We start from the raw sequence: 22,526 nt of genomic DNA, 5'->3' as shown, positions 1-22,526 counted from the left end.
ACAGTTGCTGTTTAGTCTCTAAGTTGGGTCTCTTTTGTGACCCCATGGATGGTAGCCCACCAGGCTCCTCTGTCCATGGGGTTTCCCAGGCAAGAATACTGACGTGTGTTGTCATTTCCTTCTCCAGAGGAATCTTCCTGAGCCAGGGATCAAACCTGCATCTCCCACATTAGCAGGCAGATTCTTCACCACTGAGCCACCTGGGAAGCCCACCCACACATGCACATCACAGTGTATTACTCAGCAATAAAAAAGAATGAAATTCTGCCATTTGAAACCACATGGATAGAAATAGAGGGTATTATGTTCAGTGAAATAAGTCAGAGAAAGACAAATACTGTGTGTTAACACTTGTATGAGGAATCTAAAAAAATAAAATAAATGAATATAACAAAACAGAAACAGACTCACAGATGTTATTAGTTACCAGTAGGAAGTGGGGGAGGGGAGTGCAAGACAGGAGCAAGAGATTAAAAGATAGAAACTACTGTGCAGAAAATAAATGAGCAAAAAGGATATAATATGTAATATAAAAGATCATAAAAGAGATTACCATGAACAAGTTATATCAATAAAATGGACTATCTAGAGGAAACGGACCAATTCCTAGAAAGTATAATCTCCTAAGACTGAATCAGGAAGAAATAAAAAACATGAACAGATTACCAGTAATGAAATTAAGTGATAAAAACAAAGAAACTCTCCCAACAAACACAAGTTCAGAGTCAGATGGCTTCATAGGTGGAGTCTACCAAACATTTAGGAGCCTATCTTCCTCAAACTATCCCAAAATATTGAAAAATGCTTCTGAAATCATTCTGGAAGCCCAGAATCATGCTGATACACAGACCAGATAAATGAACCACAAAGAAGAGAATTCCAGGGCAATATCCCTGATGAACATAGGTGCAAAGTCTTCCAAATATTAGCAAACCAAATACAATACATTAAAAGCATCAAACCCCAAAATCAAACCCCCAAATCCCTGATTCCAGGGATGTAAGGATGATTCAATGTCATTAAATCAATGTGTTACATTACATTAACAAATAGAGTGATAAAAATCACATGATAACCTCAATAGATGCAGGAAAATCTTTTGACAAAATTCAACATTCATTTACAATAAAAAGTCTCCACAGAGTTGGTACAGAGGGAACTTACTTCAGTATAATAAAGGCCATACATGACAAACCCACAGCCAACTTTATACTCAATGGTGAAAGACTAAAAGCACTTTCTCTAAGGTCAGAAACAAGACAAGTATGCCCGCTCGTACCACTTTGTTTCAACATAGTATATTGTAAGTCCTAGCTGCAGAAGTCAGTAAAGAAAACAAAAATCCAGATTGGAAAGGAAATAGTAACTCTGTCACTGTTTTCATATGATATGATACTATATACAGAAAAGCCTAAAGATGATAGCAAAAAAAAACCTTCCTAAAATAAGTGAATTCAGTGAAGTGCAATATACAAAACAGAACAAAATATGCAGCATTTCTATAAACTAAAAATGAACTATGAGAAAAAGACATTAAAACAATCCCATTTACAACTGCATTAAAAAGAATAAAGCACTTATGAATAAATCTAACCAGAGTGCTAAAAGACTTGTACTCTGAAAACTGTAAGACACTGATAAAAGACATTCAAGGCAACACAAATGTAAAGATACACTGTGCTCATGGAATGAAAGAATTAATATTGTTAAAATGACCAGACTAAATCTACAGATTCAGTGCAATCTCTATCAAAATACCCATGACTTTTTTCACAGAACCAAAACAAATAATTCTAAAATCTGCAGTGAAACACAAAAGACCCCAATAGCCAAAGCAATCCTGAGTAAGAACAAAGTTGAAGGTATCACATGCCCTGATTTCAAACCATACTACAAAGCTGCAGTAACAGTATGGTACTGGCATAGAAACAGATACCTAGATCAATGGGACAGAATAGAGACCAGAAAACGAACTCACATTTATATGGGCAATAAATATATCAAAAAGGAGGCAAGACTATGCAATGGGGAAAAAGTCAGAATCTTCAATAAATGGCATTGGGGAAACTCAGCAGCAAAGTAACATGCTAAGGAAACAAACTGGATTACTTTCTCACACCATGTATGAAAATAAACACAAAGTGGATTAGAGACTTAAATGCAAGACCTGAAACCATAAAACTTCTAGTAGAAAATATAGTCAGTAGACTCTTTGACATCAGTCTTGGCAATTTTTTTTTTTTTTTTGAATCTGTCTCCTTAGGCAAAGGAAACAAAAGCAAAAGTAGACAAATGGGGCCAGCCTGAATTGAAAAGCTTTTTTACAGAGAAGGAAACTATCAACAAAACATAAAGATCTCCTACTGATCAGGAAATGATCATTGCAAATGGCACATCTGATAAGGGGTTAATATCCAAATATACAAAGAACTCACACAACTCAACATCAAAAATCAAACAGTCCAATTGAAAAAATTTTAGTGGGCAGGAGACCTGAATAGACATTTTTCCAAAGAAAAACCTACAGATGGCCTCCAGACACATGGAAAACTGCTCAATATGACTAATAAGAGAAATGAAAATCAAAACCACAATGAAATGACAAAAAACTGCACATGTGCCACAATGGCTGTCATCAAGAAGATGAAAATGAAGTGTTGGGGAAGCTGTAGAAAAGGAAACTTTGTGCACTGCTGGTGAGAATGTAAGCGTGTAACCTCTATAAAAATCAGGGTGGAGGTTCCTCAAAATACTAAAAAACAGAACTGGACATGATACAGCAATTTCACTTCTGGGTATTTATGTGAATGAAAACACTGATTGGAAACAGTGTTCGCATGCCTAGGTTCACTGCAGCGCTACAGTAGCCAAGATGTGGAGGCAGCCTAAGTGTCCATCAACAGATGAATAAGGAAGATGTGGTATACTTAAACAATGGAGGATGACCCAGCCATAACAAAATGGCATCTTGCCATTTGCAGCAACGTGGATGCATGGAGAGGGAATTACGCTAAGTGAAATAAATCAGAGAAAGACTAATAGCACATGACTTCACTTATATATGGAATCCAAAAAAAAAAAGAAAATGAAAGACAAATTGATACAAACAACATATTGATGGTTACCAGAGAAGAGAAGGTTGAGGGCGGGGACAAAATAGGGGAAGGAGATTAACAGGCACATAATTTTCAGCTATAAATCATGGGCATGCTTCTCTGATGACTCAGACAGTAAAGAATCTGCCTGCAATGTAGGAGACCTAGGTTCCATGCCTGGGTCAGGAAGATCCCCCAGAGAAGGGAATAGCTACCCACACTCCAGTATTCTTGCCTGGAGAATTCCATGGAAAGGGGAGTCTAGCAGGCTACAGTCCATAGGGTCGCAAAGAACTGGATGTGTCTAAATGGCTAACTTCACTTTCAATAATATTGTAAAACTTTTGTATGGAGACAGATGGTTACTAGACTTAAGGTTATTATTTCATAATGTATGCAAATGTCAAATCATTATGTAGTACACCTGAAACAAATTGTATGTCAGTTGTATTTAAGTATAAAATAATTAAGATTAAGCTGTATGAGAAGATTGTGTAGGTTATATGCAAATACTATGCTATTTTATATAAGGGACTTGAACATCCTGAGATTTTTGTATTCACAGGGTGGGTCCCAGAACTAATCACCTCCACAGATACGCAGAGTTGTGTCTGACTCCTTGCAACCCCATGGTCTATGCAGTCCATGGAATTCTCCAGGCCAGAATACTGGAGTGGGTTAGCCTTTCCCTTCTCCAGGGAATCTTCCCAACCCAGGGATTGAACTCAGGTCTCTCGCATTGCAGGCAGATTCTTTACCAGTTGAGCCACAAAGGAAGCCCAAGAATACTGGAGTGGGTAGCCTATCCCTTCTCCAGCGGATCTTCCCGAACCAAGTATCAAACCAGGGTCTCCTGCATTGCAGGCAGATTCTTTACCAACTGAGCTATCAGGAAAGCCCACAGATACCAAAGGACTGTATATTCAATTGATTTTCAACAAAGGTGCCAAGGTAATTAAGTTAAGAATAGTATTTTTAACAAGTGGTGCTGAAACAACTGGATGTCCAGGTGCAAAGAAATAAAACTGAACCTTGACCCATACTTTCCGTTTTATATTTTAAAAAATTTAAGATAGGCTATAGACAATGTAAAAACAGACTATAGACAATGTAAACACTTAAGACTATTAAACTTGGCTTCCTCTGGCTTCCTCCTTGACAGAGGCCGCAGACCCTCGGAAGCAGTCCAACCCCATGGACTGCAGCCTACCAGGCTCCTCCATCCATAGGATTTTCCAGGCAAGAGTACTGGAGTGGGTTGCTATGTAACTCTAGTTCCCGTGTATTCAGTTTTCTGCCCGAATTATCAAAATTGACAGTTTTCTTTTTACTTTTGTGTAGTATAATGGCAACCCACTCCAGTACTCTTGCCTGGAAAATCCCATGGACGGAGGAGCCTGATAGGCTGCAGTCCATGGGGTCGCTAAGAGTCGGGCATGACTGAGGAACTTCACTTTCACGCACTGGAGAAGGAAATGGCAACCCACTCCAGTACTCTTGCCTGGAGAATCCCAGAATCTCCTGGAGGAGCCTTGTGGGCTGCCATCTATGGGGTCACACAGAGTCGGACATGACTGAAGCAACTTAGCAGCAGATGTTCAAATGGAGAAGGCGATGGCACCCCACTCCAATACTCTTGCCTGGAAAATCCCATGGACGGAGGAGCCCGGTAGGCTGCAGTCCATGGGGTCGCTCAGAGTCGGACAGGACTGAGCGACTTCACTTTCACTTTTCACCTTCATGCATTGGAGAAGGAAATGGCAACCCACTCCAGTATTCTTGCCTGGAGAATCCCAGGGACAGGGGAGCCTGGTGGGCTGCCGTCTATGGGGTCACAAAGAGTCGGACACGACTGAAGCGACTTAGCAGCAGCAGCAGCAGTATCGTATCTGGAGTTGAGGGGTGGTGGTTACGTAAGTAGGTCTGTTGCCAGGCTTTCTACTGTTCATTCAGCAGCTTATTTCATGGGCAGCGCCATTCTGTGTGTCCTTTGTTTGTTGCTGTCAAATGCCGTCTACATCTGACTATTAATCTGTTCTCATAACTGACACTGAAATTACTTTAGTACCTTCTCGTGTAATACTTTTACTTTTTACGGCCTGTAAATTTCTTGTGGTAGTTGCCTTTCTGTAACTGGAAGAAAATGCTACGTAACTTCCACATATCATAAGAGAAAATCATTTGTTTATGGTTTTAAGATTTACAAGGCTTAATGTGTGACGGTTATTTCCAAGTGAATTTCTCTCACACATTTCTGGTTATTTTCCTATTTCATTAGACTTTGATTAGATTTATTTTAAAGTATACCAATTAGCATGGCAGTCACATTTCTCTAATGTTGCCAAAGAACTGTTGATGGGTTTGAAAAGCCCTGGGACTGTGTGTGGGAGTGAGTTTTGTTTAGATTTTAATCAAAACTAGAAATAAAATTTTAGGTTCTAGTTAAAAAAAAAAAAAAGACTATTAAACTTTTAGAGGGAAAAATAGAAAATCTTTGTGACCTTGAATTAGGCAAAGATTCCTTAGATTCAATACCAAAACCACCATCCATAAAAGAAAAACATTGATAAACTGAACTTTTTCAAAATTAATAACTTCCGCTTTACAAAAGATGCTATTAAGAAAATTAAAAAACCACTTACAAACTGGAGAAAATACTTATAAAACACACATCTGATAAAGAACTTGTAACACAACATGTAGACTTCAATACTCAATAACAAAAATCCCAAGTTTTAAAAACTGGAAAAATACCTGAACAGCTATTTTATCAAAGAAGAGATACAGATGACAATCACATAAAAGGAAGTTCAAAATTATAAGTCATTAGGAAAATGCAGAATAAAACCACCATGAGACAAGACCATAGTACCAAGAATTGGTGAGAATGCAAAGCAACTAGAATTCTCATACTTCACTGATGGGGACGAAAAATGGCACAACCAGTTTGAAAAATGTTTTGACAATTTCTTATAAATGTAAATACATTTAATTTACATGTATATCTTATAAATGTAAATACATGTTATCATATGACCCAACAACCACACTGCTAGGTATTTACCCCAGGAAATTAAAACATGTTCTCATGCAAATACACCAATGTTCATAGCAACTTTACTCATAATTATTCACAATGAAGGGAAGATTGTCCCTCAACTGATCAACTGGTGAGTGGGTCAGTAAGTCATGGCACATCCAGTGAATACAAGTCAGAAGTAAAAAGACATCAACTACCAATACCCAAAGATGTGGGCAAATCTCAGAAGTACTTTGCTAAGTGAAAAAAAGCCAAACTCAAGAGGCTACATACAGCATGATTCCATTTATGTGACATTCTGGAAAAGGCAAAAGTACAGACACAGAATTCAGAGCAGTGATTGCCAACAGCTAGAAATGGGCGGAGAGTACTGACTCCACAGGGGCAGGAAGGACCTCGGGGTAGTGGGGTTCTCCATGTGTTGACTGCAATCGTGGCTACAGAACCTTATACCTTTTAAAAGTTCAGTGAATTGCAACACCTAAAAAAGAGACATTTTACTCTATGTAAATTACACGACAGACCTGAATTAATAAAGATACAATTATCTAAAAAAAATGCTAATAGGAATAAAATGAATAAATCAAAAGATATGTAAGACCTTTTTGAAAAATGTATGAAACTACTGAAATTTAATTTTACACCATGGTTATGGATAGAAACAATATCATAAATACGTCAGTCCTTCTCAAATCTGTCCATGAATGCACACTGTCCCAATAAAAATCCCAATGGGTCTTGTCATGGAAATCAACAGATTCTAAAATGCAAAAAGAACAAAACACCTAGACTAAATGAGATTTTGAAGAACCAAAATTAGATGAGGGTCTCAAATACCAGGTCTCACGTACTGATATGACTTAAAGTTATTGAAATTAAGACAGTGTGGCTTTGGCACAAACAGAGCAATGAGAAAAGAGCCCAGAAATGGAAACTTCATGTATTAGAGAGATGGCATTATAATTCAATGGGGAAAATAGCCAGGACAATTGGCTCTCCATCTGGAAAAAGTCAAATTCCGACTTCATACCATACACAAGAACCAAGTTAACTGGATGAAAAACTTAAATATGAAAAGCAAACCTTTCATCTTTAACACAAAGTACAGGAGGTTGTGTTTATGACCTTAAGAGCGGTCAAAATTTCTTACAAGACACACAAAGAGAGACGGATGAATCTGAGATCTGATTTAAATTTCTATAGTTCAAAAGTAAAGTGAAGGGCTTTACTCCTGGTCCAGTGGTTAAGAGTCTGTCCGCCAATGCAGGAGACTCGGGTTCAATCCCTGGTCTGGGAAGATCCCATATGCCTCGGGGCAGCTAGGCCCATGGGCCACAATCGCTGCCCTAGAGCCTGTGCTCTGCAACAAAGAAGCCACCACAATGAGAATCTAGCCCACCCCAACTAGAGAGTAGCCTCGGCTCCCCACAACTAGAGAAAACCCGTGCATAGCAATGACGCAGCCCAGCCAAATAAAAACGTAAAGTGAAATAACAAGCCACCGACCGAAGAGGACATTTGTAACATATAATATTAACAAATAATCAAAATTCCAAATAGCTAGTGAACGGCAAACCCAATTTAGAAATAGGGAAATATGTTACTGAACCTGGTTTGTTTGCTGGACAGGTAACTGGCAGAAGAATGAGACTCCGAGGTTTGTGTATTCATGAGGTAGCCATGCCAGCAGAGGGGAGAATATCCCAAATCTGCCTCCAGAAAGGGAAGCGGAGCGGCTCAGGATTCTGATGTGACCAAGCTGAGGCTGGGGGAGCACACGGAAGGGGACTGGAGAGAAATGGGTAAGGCAATCGTCCTTCTGCACAGGCGCAGTCAAGCCAAGGCTGCTTCACTGGAGGCACCTGCAGAAAATGGTGGCGTTAGCATGCGGGGGCAGGGGGCGCGGTTGGGTCCTCTCGTGGCTTAAGGTCCCCGAGGGAACACTCGCTGGACATGCCCAGCTGGAAGGTCAGTGGTTTTAGTAACCTGCTCAAGCTTGAAATGGACACAGCTGACTCCGGATTACTAAAAGACCAACTTACGCAAACACCTTTATTCTTTAGGCTACAGGGAAGCTTGGAGGACATGCAAACCTTCTGCAGCGACAATTAAAGAAGCTTGAGCGGTGAGGGCAGGTTACAGGTGTAGTGAATCTAACTAACGATCACCCTCGGTTTCCAGTATAAACAAGATAAATACAAAGAGACAGTTTACAAAAAACTAAAATGGGGGAAAACATGAGACATGTTCTTCTCTCTAGCCGTCAAGGACATACCAATAAAAACAAAGTAAGTCAGAGACAGACAAATACTGTATGATATCATTAATATGTGGCATCTCAAAAAAGGATACAAATGAAAATTTACAAAGCAGAAACAGGCTTGCAGACAGAGAGAACAGACTTGTGGTTGCCAAGGGGGTTTAAGGGGTGGGGGAGGGAAGGATTGGGAATTTGGGATTGTGCATGCATGCTGAGTCTCTTCAGTCCTGTCCGATTCTTTGTGACCCTGTGGGCCATAGCCTGCCAGGCTTCTCTGTCCATGGGATTCTCCAGGCAAGAAGACTGGAGTGGGTTGCTGTGCTCTCCTCCAGGGGCTCTTCCCAACCCAGGGATTTAACCCACATCGCTTATGTCTTCTGCACTAGCAGGCGGGTTCTTTACCACTAGGGCCACCTGGGAAGCCCTCTTGGATTAACACATGCCAACTATTATATGAAGACTGGATAAACAACAGGGCCTGTTGTATGGCAGAGACTTATATTCAGTATCCTGTGATAAACCACAATGGAAACGAATATGAAAAAGAATATACATACTGAATATTCATTGGAAGGATTGAAGCTGACACTCCAATGCTTTGGCCACCTGATGGGAAAAACTGACTCACTGGAAAAGACCCTGATTTGGGGAAAGATTGAGGGCAGGAGGAGAAGGCGGCAACAGAGGATGAGATGGTTGGATGGCATTACCAACTCAATGGACATAAATTTAAACTCCAGGAGATGGTGAAGGACAGGGAAGCCTGGCATGCTGTAGTCTACAGGGTGGCAAAAAGTCAGACGTGACTTAGTGACTGAATAACAACAGCTGAATCACTGTGCTATACAGAAGAAATTAACACAACATTGTAAATCAATTATATTTCAATCAACTTTTTAAGTAATTTTTTAAAAAGACAAAATGTGGCTTTGCATAGAGACAGACACACAGAGCAATGGGAAAAGAGAACCTGGAAACAGATCCCTGTGCTTTTGGAAACTTTGAGATGGCATTACAATTCTCTGGGGAGGGATGACCTATTCATCTGGGGCAAAAAGTAAAAGTTAAAACTTCATACCTTACACAAAAACCAGTTCTAACTGGATGAAAAACTTAAATATGAAAAGCAAACTTTCAGTCTTTAATGCAAAATACAGGAGACTGTCTTTATGACCTTAAGAGTTGGACAGGATTTCTTACAAAGACACATAAAAGGAAATGGATGAAACTGAGATCAGGTTTAAATTTCTATAGCTCAAAAGTCAGATAAGTGAAACGGACAGAAAGAGGACATTTGTAACACATATGACTGACAATTCCAAATATCTAATGATTGGCAAACCAATTTTAAAATAGAAAAACGGGCTTCCTTATTGGCTCAGTGGTAAATTGCCCTGCCAATGCAAGAGAAAGGGGTTCAATCCCTGATCCGCGAAGATGGCACAGGCCATGGGAGCAGCTAAGCCTGTGTGCCACAACTACTGAGCCCGTGTGTCGCAAGTGCTGAAAGCCCTCGTGCCTAGAGCCTGTGCTCTGCAACGAGAGAAGCCACCGCCCTGAGAAGCCCCGAGCAATGCAATGAAGAACAGACCCTGCTTGCTACAGCTAGAGAAAAGCCCGACCAGCAACGAAGACCCAGCACAGCCAAAAATAAATTAATTAACTTTAAAAAAAAAATAGACACAGTACCGAACCTGGTTTGTTCACCCAACAGGCAGCAAACCAAACACTGAGATGCCGAGGTTTAGAGCTGAGAAAAAGCGTCTTCATGAGGCAGCCATGCCAGCAGAGCGGAGAACACCCCAAATCTGCCTCTGGGAATGTGAGGGGCTCAGGAGACTGATGGGATAAAGCTGAGCGCTGGGGAACATGGGGAACCTGATTGGAGAGAAAGGGGTGAGGCAGTCGTCCTTCTGTGCAGGCATAGCACGTGCAGAAAATGATGGTGCTACCATGCTGGGGTAAGGGGAGGTGGTGTGGTTTGGGCCTCTGTCATCTAAAGTTCCCTGAGTGGTCACTCGCTGAACATGCCCAGTTAGAGGGTCAGTGGTCTTAACAGTCGTAACCGGTTCAAGCTCAAACTGGACACAGCTGACTCCAAGCTACTAAAAAGCCAACTTGGGCAAATATCTTTATTCTATAGGCTGCATGAAGCTTGGAGGACACGCAAACCTTCTGTAGCAACAAAATGAGCGTGCTCAGTGAGGGCAGGTGTAACGGATCTAACTAATGATCACCCTGGGTCTCCAACATACACAATACAAAGAGGCAGTTCACAGAAGAGAAGACCAAAATGGTGAAAACATGAGACATGGCCTTCTTTCTAGCAATCAAAGACATGTCAATGGCCATTTTCACACACATCAGATTGGTTAAAAATTTAAATGTGACTAGTGGACTGTTGGAGGCAATGTGAACAGTGGTGGAAGACTGTCTTGCTACTGTTTGGAGAGCAATGAAATATAATCTCAAAAAGTTCAAGTGCACAAACTCTGTGAACCAGAAATTCCACTTTTAGGTATATACACTGGAGAAATGCTTGCATATTACTGAAAGAAACATGTAAACAATGTTTACTGCAGCATTATTTACCAAAGACTGAAAATAACCTAAGTGTCCATCAACAGGAGAATGAAAAATGAATAAGTAGATCACCGTAAATATTCACACTGAAATATGTCTATTTTTTATGGCTGTGCTGGCTTCAGCCTGCCTGCAGGCGTCCTCTAATTGGGGCGAGCAGCAGCTACTCTCCGTTGTGGTGTGTGGGCTTCTCCTTGCAGTGGCTTCTGTTGGGGAGCATGGTGTCTAGGTTTGTGTTCTTCCATAGTTATGACTCACGGGCTTAGTTGCTCCGAAGCATGTGGGATCTTCCCAGATGAGGGATCGAACCCGAGTCCCGTACATTGGCAGGCAGAGTCTCTACCACTGAGCCACCAGGGAGGCCCTCATTACACACGTATGATTGAGTAAGTTATTGGTTATTGGTGATTAATTCAAACTTCAGCCTCTATGCCCGCCACAGAAATCAAGGGATGTGGTCATGATTGCTTCCCTTGGCAACCAGCCCCCATCCTCACGTGCTTTCTAAAAGGCACCTCATCAACACAAACCCAGTTATGGTGAAAAGGGGCTTGTTGTGAATAACAAGATGCCCATTTCACCTTTATGGCTCTGAAACAATAAGAACTGAGGATAAGAGACCAAATTTTATAACAAAAAATTCTCCTATTGCTCTTATGGCTCAGGAAATTCCGAGGATTTGGGGAGCTCTGTAAACAAAGGGTTTGGGGACCTGTAAATGAAAACCAAATAAATATGAGAAATATGTTCTGGCCATCTGAATGACTAAATATATATTTCTTATCAATCACAATATTTCAAGAGTAAAAGGCAAGTTGCAAATGAATATATTCTGGAAGATACCATCAATCATCCAATCCCCAGGGGCCTAAAGATCTTTAAAGCCTGGGCTTTAACCAATTTCCCAATCCCCGGTGACAGACAAAGCCAGGGCCAGAGCAGGGTGGAGATCAGACAAGACCTCTGCATAAAGCTGGGACCCCTAAATCACTGACCCTCAGACAGTGAGGCACAGAAAAAGACCTGCCTGAAAGGGGAGGAAGTGGGGATGGATTCTTTAGCAACAGCTTTAGAGAAAAGAATGAAAAAATCTTCCATAGTATCCCTAATCCTCACCCACACTCTAGAAGGTTTAGGCCAGAATCCACAATACCTATGAGACTTGAAAAATACAAAGCCAAATTTTTCACTTAAAGTGACTCTGGAGGACTTCCCTGGTGGTCCAGTGGTTAAGAATCCACCTGCCAACAGAGGGGACATGTGTTTGATCCCGGGTCTGGGGAGATTCCATATGTTGTGGAGCAACTAAGCCCATGCACCGCAACAACTGAGCCTGTGCACCCCAGAGCCTGTGCTCCGTAGCAAGTGAAGCCACTGCAACGAGGAGCCCTCGCACTGCATCTAAAGACAGCCCACGTGCAGCGATGGAGACCCAGCACAACCAAAAATAATCAACACATTAAATAAATTAATACAAATAAATAAAGTGACTCTAAAGGGTGCACACCTATACCCAACAGATGTAAACACAGATCACCTCTGGACGAAGGCACTTACTCCAAGGCCTCAGAGAATTCCCATGGACTAAGTTCCAAGTAAGATGTAATATCAAGGTAAAAACCATCAAAAACAACAAAACAAGTGATCATGAGCAGAAAAAAAACCCTGCAGAAACAACTGTAAAGCTAGGCCTTCAAAGACTGCTGATATTAGTATTATCTGACCCTGTTTGTAAATCAAATAGGTGTAAAGAAATAAAAAAGTATTAGAAATATGATGAAAGAAGATAATGTAAAAGTGACCAGGCAGATTTGGGGGGGATGGGGGCAAACACAAATAGAAACTCTACAAATGTAAAATAGGAAAATTGAAATAAAAGAGCAAATGGATAAGTTAAACAGCAAATTAATTACAGCCAGAGATAAAAATTAGTGGGTTGGTTTAAGATAGGTCCAAAGACATTGTCAGAATGCAGCCTGGATGCACAGAGAGGGAGAACATGAAGGAAAAAGAGTCAAACATAAAATAGTAAAAAGGTGTGATGTGTCTACCTACTGTACAGGGCAGGTAACTCTACTCAATAGTCTGCAATGGCCTACATATGGGAAAAGAATCTAAAAAAGAGTGGATATATGTTTATGTATAACTGATTCACTTTGCTGTATACGAGAAACTAACACAATATTGTAAATCAACTATACTCCAGTAAAAAAATTTTAAGTCTGATGTGTCTAATAATACGCCTTCAGAAAGAGAGTATAGAGAAAGTAGGAAACAAATAGTATTTGATGAGACAATGAATTTTCAGGAAGGCCAGTAACTTCCAAGTATAATAAATAAATAAAAGGAATTCCACAACCAGAAACATTCTAGTCTAACTGTAAAATACTAAAGACAAAGGAGATGTTGCTGCTGCTAAGTCTCTTCAGTCGTGTCCGACTCTGTGCGACCCCATAGACGGCAGCCCACCAGGCTCCCCCGTCCATGGGATTCTCCAGGCAAGAACACTGGAGTGGGTTGCCATTTCCTTCTCTAATGCATGAAAGTGAAAAGTGAAAGGGAAGTCGCTCAGTCGTGTCCTACTCTTAGCGACCCCAAGGACTGCAGCCCACCAGGCTCCTCCGTCCATGGGATTTTCCAGGCAGGAGTACTGGAGTGGGGTGCCATTGCCTTAGCAGGCAAAATGAAAAATCAGTATGTACAGAATGAACCAGCTGCCTATGAAACCCAAAAGACAGTGCAATGTCATCTCTGAGGTGTTAAAAAAAAAACAATGTCCACCTAGAATCATGTACCTGGATAAATTGTTTTCAAGGACACTAGCAAAATAAAGCCATTTCCAGGAAAAATAAAAGTAACAGGAAGAAGTAAGGTCTGAGGGAATGTGGAATTCTGGAAGCAGAGGAGAAAGGGATCAATGCAGAAGAAAACATTTGAACAACCAATGGCTGCAAACTTCTCAAATGTTTGAAAGAGATCATTTTAAAGATGTAAGAAGATCAGTGAACTCCAGATAGGAACAACCCAAAGAAAACCATGTCCATACACATCATAATCAAACCAGAGAAGACTAAAGATAGAGAGGGAAGTCTTGCCAGAGAATCACCAAGCACCACACACGGGGGACGGTGATTCAAATGACCGCAGATTTCTCATCAGAAACCCCGGAGGACAGAAGACAGCAGAATTGCATGTTCAAAGTGCTGAATGACAAGCACTGTCAACCCAGATTCTACCTCCAGCAAAAACATCCTTCAGTAATGAAGATGAAGTAGGTGTTCTCAAATAGAGAAAAACTGAGCGGACTCATGGCCAGCAAACCTGCTCAAAAAGAGATGCTACAGGAAGTTCTTCACAGGGAAGAGAAATGAAACCCCAAGGAAACTTACTGCTTCAGGGTTGCAGGTCGGGCAACAGAAATGGTAATTATCCAGGTGAATAGAAGAGGTGGTTTTCTCTTAAGTACACATACTATCACACACAAAAATTAAGTACACATATTATTATCCCGGAGCAACCACTAAAAGTACTACACAAGTTTTCTTTAATAAATGGTGCTGGGAGAGCTGGATATCTACATGCAAAAGAAGGAAGTTTCTGTCGGGCGTAATGGAAAACTCGTAAGGAGGTAGGGGTACAACATTGTGAGTGTGAGAATGCCAGTGAGTTGTACCCTAAAAAAGGGTTAAAATGTAAAATTTTATGTTGTGTATATTTTACCACAAGTATTAAAACTTAATAATGTAGTATACCAACACCATAGAACCATACACTGTACATGAGGCTGATTTTTTTTAATGGGACCAAAAACTCTTAACTACATATACTGGAAATGAAGAGTTGTTGTTTAGTCACCAAGTTATGTCTGACTCTTTTGCTACTCCATGGACTGTAGCCCGCCAGGCTCCTCTGTCCATGGGATTTTCCAGGCAAGAATACTGGAGTGGGTTGCCATGCCCTCCTCCAGGAGATCCTCCCGACTCAGGGATCAAACCCATGTCTCTTGTATCTCCCGCCTTGGCAGGTGAGCATTTCTCACCTGCCACACACTGTCCCCTGTGTGTGGTGCTTTGTGATTCTCTGGCAGGATTTCCCCCTCTATCTTTAGTCTTCTCTGGTTTGATTATGATGTGTCTGGACATGGTTTTCTTTGGGTTGTTCCTGTCTGGAGTTCACTGAGCTTCTTACATTCTCTTCTCAGCATTCTCTACTGCTGAGCCACCAGGGAAGCTGGGAAATGAAGTGATACACTCTTAAATAACTCTTGGATTAAAAAGAAAAAAAGGGAAATAACATACCTCTTAGGAAGCAATAAGAAGGACAACATGTCACCAAAACCTTGCACACAATGAGTGTGTATGCAGAGGAAAGTGGCCTGAGTTAAAGGCATTTGTGATCAAACAAGAAAGATGAGGAATTTCCCTGACAGTCCAGTGGTTAAGACTTTGAGCTTCCAATGCATAGGGTTTGATCCCTGGACAGGGAACTAAGATCCCACCTGCTGTTTGTCAAGGCCAAAAAAGAAAAAAGGAGAAAGATGAAATAGGTAAAGGATGAGAACACAGTATGGGGTTTGGCAGAGACTCTTACGTGTTCCTTAAGGTCTAGCTCCCTTTCCTACCAGACACACAGGAGTGTGGGCCTCGAGGTACATGCTTTCATGTGCTTTAAAAAAATATTGTCTTGGACACACCACATGGCAGGTGGCATCTTGGTTCCCCAACCAGGGATCACACTTGCACCCCCTGCAGTGCAAGCGGGGAGTCTTAACCACAGAGCAGTCAGGGAAGTCCATCATCTATATTTAATGCATAACTTTTACAAGAATACTGAAGAGTTCAAAAGATATTGAAAAATTGAAAAGGTCTATTAAAACTCAGATTATTTTAAGTTTAAAGTTTCTATTTATACCAAAACCAGAATTTATTATAATTTGACACCCTGGCTTTAATGGAAGCAAGCATCAGTAAGACAAAGCCTACTGAGTTCTTTGGCATCCCCTGAAACCCTCAGTCTGGGGTGAGTGCTCTGCCTGCCTCACTCTAATCCTGTTCCCACATCTAAACACATTTCCCAGCCTCTCTACACACAGATTAGGTTCAGGAAACTGACCCCTGGCTGATGCAGTGCGGAAGGAAGTGAAGTATGTAACCTCCACAGGAAGTGGTGTCAGACCCCCTCGAGCAGCCCTCCAAGCTCTGTCTCCCATTTGCCAGGTGAACAGAGAGGACACGAAGGAACCAGAGAAGGTGAGACCGAAGGAGCCTGGCTCCCTGAATCACTGATGGGAGCAGAGACACCCTGCAAGCCTGTGACCAGGAGCACCCACACTGGAACATTACAGGACCCAGGACAGAGCACCCGCTGTGCTCCGCCACCGGCATCTTGGGCTGTCTGTCACACAGCCGGATGGGTTTACCTTACCCCAGGCACTCCAGGTCCAAGAATGAAGAAATACAGCCACCAATTCTTTAGTAGACTCCAGAGCCCTTTCTTTCCTGCCTACATTTTCCAGTCTACATTGTGCTCTCATGCAGTGGGGGTTTTCAGCAATAAATAAGACAAAAATCGCGAGCACCTCTCTCTCTCTACCACACACTGGCCAACGGTGAATTCAGACTCTGTCATGAAGTCGGGGGTGTCCTGGCTGGAACCAGGTGGCTCTCTCAGATGAAGGCAGTTGAAAGAGAGCTGAAGAAAGGGATGCTTAGAGAAGAAGGGGTGGGCAGGGTGTTATTGTTTAGTTGTTAACTTGTGTCCGACTCTTCTGCAACCCCATGGATGGTAGCCCGCCAGGCTCCTCTGTCCAAGGGATTTCCCAGGCAAGAACAGTGGAGTGGGCTGCTATTTCCTTCTCCTGGGGATCTTCCTGACTCAGGGATCAAACTTGAGTCTCCTGCATAGTCAGGCGGCTTCTTTACCACTGAGCCACCAGCGAGCGCTGAGAGACAGGGAGGTGGCCCACGGCCAGCCCAGCGAGTCTGCTCAGGACCTGCAGTCCTGAGGGGGAGGAGGGAGAGCTGGGTGTGGGGGGCGCTACTTCATGGGTCTCTCCCAACGTTCAGACATCATCCCTGGGCTTCGGAGAGGCCTTTCTCTCCCTTGGTCCTTGGTGTTGCTGCCCTCACTCACTCGTCTCTGCAGAAGCAAACTCCGTCCCTGCTCCCCGGTCTCCTCAGCTTTCACATGCCTGTGTTGTCTGCAGTTCAGGGTTCACTATTTTCCTCACAATTTTGATTTGCCCTTCAGAGGATCACGCTAGAGCCATTGATCCAGTTTTGTGAACCAGGAATGCAATGAAGCCCAGTCGTAACACTCAAGAGTAGACATGGGGACTTCCCTGGTAGTCCATTGGTTAAGAATCCTCCTGCCAATGCAGGAGACATGGGTTCTATCCCTGGTCTGGGAAGAGCCTACCAGGCGTGAGAGAACTAAGCCTGAGTGCCACAAATACTTAGCCCGCACTCTAGAGACCGAGGACAGCAGCAACTGAAACCCGAGCACCTTCGAGTCCAGAGAAGCCAGTGCCATGAGAAGCCTGTGCACCGCAATTAGAGAGCAGCCCCTGCTCGCTGCAACCAGAAAAAGCCCTCATGCAGCAAGGAAGAACCTGTGCACCCCAACAGAGACACAGAGCAGTCAGATAATAATAATAATTTCAAAAAGAGATGTGGGAGATAGAGATTGAAGCGATGCATCAACAAGCCAAGGAATGCTAAGGACGCTGGAAGAACCAGCAGCTGGAAGAGGCTGGGAAGCATCCTCCTCCCATGTGCTGTTGGGAGGCGTATGGCACTGCTAGCCTTGTGACTGTGGATTCTGACCTCCAGAATTGTGACAGAACAAATTTCTGTTGTCTTAAACCAAAAAACAGATAAATATGAGGGGCCAGCGACATGCAATCAGTTCAGTTCAGTTCAGTCGATCAGTCATGTCTGACTGCTTGCAACCCCATGAATTGCAGCACGCCAGGCCTCCCTGTCCATCACCAACTCCCAGAGTTCACTCAAACTCACATCCATCTAGTCAGTGATGCCATCCAGCCATCTCATCCTCTGTCATCCCCTTCTCCTCCTGCCCCCAATCCCTCCCAGCATCACAGTCTTTTCCAATGAGTCAACTCTTCGCATGAGGTGGCCAAAGTACTGGAGTTTCAGCTTTAGCATCATTGCTTCCAAAGAACACCCAGGACCGACCTCCTTTAGAATGGACTGGTTGGATCTCCTTGCAGTCCAAGGGACTCTCAAGAGTCTTCTCCAACACCACAGTTCAAAAACATCAGTTCTTTGGCACTCAGCTTTCTTCACAGTCCAACTCTCACATCCATACATGACTACTGGAAAAACCATAGCCTTGACTAGACGGACCTTTGTTGGCAAAGTAATGTCTCTGCTTTTGAATATGCTATCTAGGTTGGTCATAACTTTCCTTCCAAGGAGTAAGCGTCTTTTAATTTCATGGCTGCAGTCACCATCTGCAGTGATTTTGGAGCCCAGAAAAATAAAGTCTGACACTGTTTCCATTGTTTCCCCATCTATTTGCCATGAAGTGATGGGACCAGATGCCACGATCTTTGTTTTCTGAATGTTGAGCTTTAAGCCAACTTTTTCACTCTCCTCTTTCACTTTCATCAAGAGGCTTTTTAGTTCCTCTTCACTTTCTGCCATAAGGGTGGTGTCATCTGCATATCTGAGGTTATTGATATTTCTCCCAGCAATCTTGATTCCAGCTTGTGCTTCTTCCAGCCCAGTGTTTCTCATGATGTACTCTGCATATAAGTTAAATAAGCAGGGTGACAATACACAGCCTTGACGTACTCCTTATAACATGACATTTTGTGGGTTGAGATGAACTGTATCTGGGGTTCAGGACCTTGACTGAGATCCATTTGCCAATTCAGTCCTTTTTTTTTTTTTTTTTTTTTCAATTCAGTCCTTTTAAGCAACTCTCACTCAGCTGTTCAGAATGAGTGTTTACTAAAAAGATATTATAAAGAAAGAAGGAGAGGGTGGGAGAGACGGAGGAAGAAAGGGAGAAGAGGAAGAAAAAGGAGGATTTTTATGTCAATCATAATTCATCATAAATTTGAATTCTTTGAAATGCACATAAATAAGGACATTTCATGGCTTTTTATCCTAAATTTGCAGACCAACCTGAAGATTGGTGGGGAGACCACGTAGACAGGGATGTGCTGGAGCTGATTGTTAAATTTGGGGGAATGTTGCAAGCCAGTGGTTAAATACAGCCTTATTAAAAATTAAATAGTACCTGTACAACAATAGCTTAATGCCACTTGGTGAAAATGGTACATTTTATGTTAGGTATATTTTACATATTAAAAATCTTAATCAAGAAAAAAATATGAACTTAAATGTGAGCATGTCCTAAGTCACTTCAGTCGTGTCCTACTCTGTGTGACCCCATGGACTGTAGCCCACCAGGCTCCTCTGTCCATGAGATTCTCCAGGCAAGAATACTGGAGTGGGTTGCCTTGCCCTCCTCCAGGAGATCTTCCCGACCCAGGGATCAAACCCGTGTCTCTTAAGTCTCCTGCTTTGGCAGGCGGGTTCTTTACCACTAGCGCCACCTGGGAAGCCCTACAATTAAATAAATCATATTAAAAATGAGGGACGCTCCTCCCTGCCTACTTACTTCATCATATTCCACTACTGTCTATGCTTTCGAGGTTGCTGTGCTACTTACTGTACCTGGTTGGTGGGAAGGCTGCACGTGGCACATACCGCACATTGCTTCCCGACTCACATTCAGTGACTTCCCGTTGGTGGCTGTATTACCTGCTTAGGCTGCCAGGGCAACATACCACAGACAGGGTGGCTAAAAACGAGACATTGATTTCTACAGTTCTGGAGGGTGGGACCCCAAGATTCCAATGCTCACAAGGCAGGTCTCACTCTGAGGCCTCTTCCCCTTGGTGTGCAGGCGGCCGCCTTCTTGCCATGTGCTCACATGGCCTCTGAGTGTAGGGGCTGCTCTGGGCTCACTTCTGATGAGGACACTGATCCTACTGGGCTGGGGCCCCCTCCTCATGACCTCATTCAACCTCCAGTATTTTGTTAGAGCCTTCATTTCCAAATATACACTGAGAGGTTAGGGGTTCAACATATGAATTTGGGGTGAGGGGGGAACACAGTCAGTCCACACAATAGTTAACTTGACTTTGTGGGAGTATTTACACATGGAAACTGTAAAAGCCTACCAATCAGGACACCTTCTCTGAAAATTGTTTGGTGAACACTCACCAGCACACTGCTCTGAGGGGAAGTGCAGACAACAATCCCCTGGTCCCACTCGTGTGGTTGTCCTTCACTTCCCCCAGCCCAGAAGCTCGGCAGGTCAGGGGTCAGCCTTCACTCCCCAGTTCTTCGCCCTCTGCTCGCATCTCCTGGAAGCCCGATCAGCATCTGTCAGGTGGATCAGGAGCTGAAGCACATCCTAGTGACGTGAGGAAACCTAGTCACACAAAGATGAACCTTGTGAACGTGGCAGAGGCAGGAACTGCAGATGCAGGCTCTGGAGCCAACTGTGGGGCAGAGGACTTCCCTCCTCTGAGCTTCTGGTTTCTCATCTGCAAAGTGGGGGCAGTAAGAGTACCTCCCTTGGAGGGGCCCAGTGAGGACAGGATGACACAGAGGGCTCTGCACGTGGCCTGGATAGCTACATGGATCATCACACTGATAACCATCCTTTCAAGATCTCTCCTTCTTTCCATAAACTTTAGGTCAGCACCAACTACCCCACCCTGTGCTGGGTGACAAGGACCCAAAGCCCCCTGAGGCACTGTCCCATTAGATCCTCAAGCATCTCTGTGTGTAGCAGGAAGACAATACAGAAAAGGGAAGCATTGGTTGTTAATGCGGCCAGAGGGCTGCTGATCTTTGTCACTGCATGAGGAAGTGGTCGGGAGCATGGGCTCCGGGTTCAGACCCAACGCCACCACCAACATTCACATGCAATGTGACTTCGGTTGAATCTCATAGTCTCACTTGGGGCCCAAGTTTCTTCCCGCACAAAATGAGGATCAAAATAGACCCTGCCTACCTCCTGGGGTTGCTGGGAGAGTTAAGAGAAGTTGTTCATTTTGATGAACTCTAACTTTTAAGTATTTTCTTTTATGCATCATACTTTTGGCACTGAATATAAGAAATCTTTGTCTAACCCAAGGTCACAAAGATTTTCTCCTGTTTTTTTTTTTCTTCAGTTGTATAATTTTAGAATTTACATTGATATTATTAAAATACTAATATAAAATATTTTTATATTTTAAAATAAAACCCGGATTTGTTTTAATCAGGTATGCTAAGACAAGCACACAAATAACTGTTATGAAGGAAGCAGTTTACATTCACAACTCCTTAAAAATGAGATGCCCATCACTCGATGCATGGAAGCACCAGGATCAGTCAGGAAGCAGAGAGAGGAAGGGGGAATCATGGGCAGGAGCCTTTGCTGTAGGTCCTTTGAGAAAGACAGGCAAGGGAGAGCAGGGGGATTTAGGATTGGCTGGTTTGAACAATGTCTGCAGGCTCTGGGGATTAGGGACTCTCACTGGTAACCTGGTACTTGGCCCTGGAGTGAATAAGGCAGAAGAATATGGGCCTCGCGGAGCCTAAGAGCCAAAGGGAGGAAGTGGTGGGGAGCATGGGCTCTGGACTGGTTGGTTTGTATTTGACAGGTGAGCGCCTGGGCACGTCCACTGCTCTTCTAAGAACTGGCAGCCCTGGCAGGGACAGTCTCTCCCTGGTCACTGAGGCCCCAGATGTCAGAGCCTCAGGAACACAGTGAATGAGAAAACACAGTCAATGTGAGTACAAGCCTCCCAGCATAAGTGGGAGATGCCATTCCTGCCTGTTTCAACGTTAACTTTGTGGGGCCTGGGTCTCCCTCTGCTTGTTTCATGCTGTGGGTCTTCCCTTCCCAGCTGGACTCTAGGTCCTGGAGGGCTCACTGCACGCCTGCACCCAACAAGGGCAGGACAACCTTCTCTGGGCCCCTTCCCCCGGGAAAACAAGAGGAAATAAAGGGTGCTGATGTCAGCAGAGGCCTGCGGACAGTCCGTGGGAGAGAATACGAGAACCCCTCGTCATCTTTCTGTGCCTCGTGTGCCCTGCCTCGCCTCAGGGGCCACGCTCACATCCCTCCTGCCTTTGTTTCCCCAGACCCTGAGAAGTGGCCAGCTGAATGGAGTACAATGATGACCCCCTCTAGTCTGGGCTGTGGGAGGAAGGGGAAGTAAGGGAGGTTAACTGGGGTGCTTGGTGGGGGAGGGGCAATCTGGGTAAGAGCCACGTTCACAAGGCAGACAGACCTGAGTGTGGTCCAAGTCCAGTCCTGGAGGGAACGAGAGCCTATGAGGTGACCCTTCTGAGCCTCAGTCTGTTCCTCTGTCAGATGGGAATCAAATTGCTTTATCTCACAGGATTGCTGTGAAAAGCGGAGGTAACACACAAGGCAAGTTCCCAGCATCCTTGCCCCGGGGCAGTGGTTCTCAAACTTCAGCAGGTCAGGCTGCGGCCTGAAAATTGGCATT

General features: G+C 43.4%; 1 long non-coding RNA gene across 1 annotated transcript in view; it reads right to left on the bottom strand.

The window, feature by feature from the left end:
- Positions 1-10,410, bottom strand: part of LOC129637859 (uncharacterized) — a 32,315-nt gene extending 21,905 nt beyond the window's left edge. The window contains exons 1-2 of the long non-coding RNA XR_008707607.1: positions 10,085-10,410; positions 7,745-7,997 (exon numbers count right to left, since the gene is read on the bottom strand). This is a non-coding gene — a long non-coding RNA (uncharacterized LOC129637859). The remainder of the gene's footprint in view (positions 1-7,744; positions 7,998-10,084) is intronic.
- Positions 10,411-22,526: the final 12,116 nt, after the last annotated feature.

This window comes from Bubalus kerabau, chromosome 23, assembly GCF_029407905.1.
Source record: "Bubalus kerabau isolate K-KA32 ecotype Philippines breed swamp buffalo chromosome 23, PCC_UOA_SB_1v2, whole genome shotgun sequence".
Taxonomy (NCBI): Eukaryota; Metazoa; Chordata; class Mammalia; order Artiodactyla; family Bovidae; genus Bubalus; species Bubalus kerabau.
Note: the sequence above shows the minus strand (reverse complement) of the source record. Positions and strands in the feature narration are given on the sequence as shown.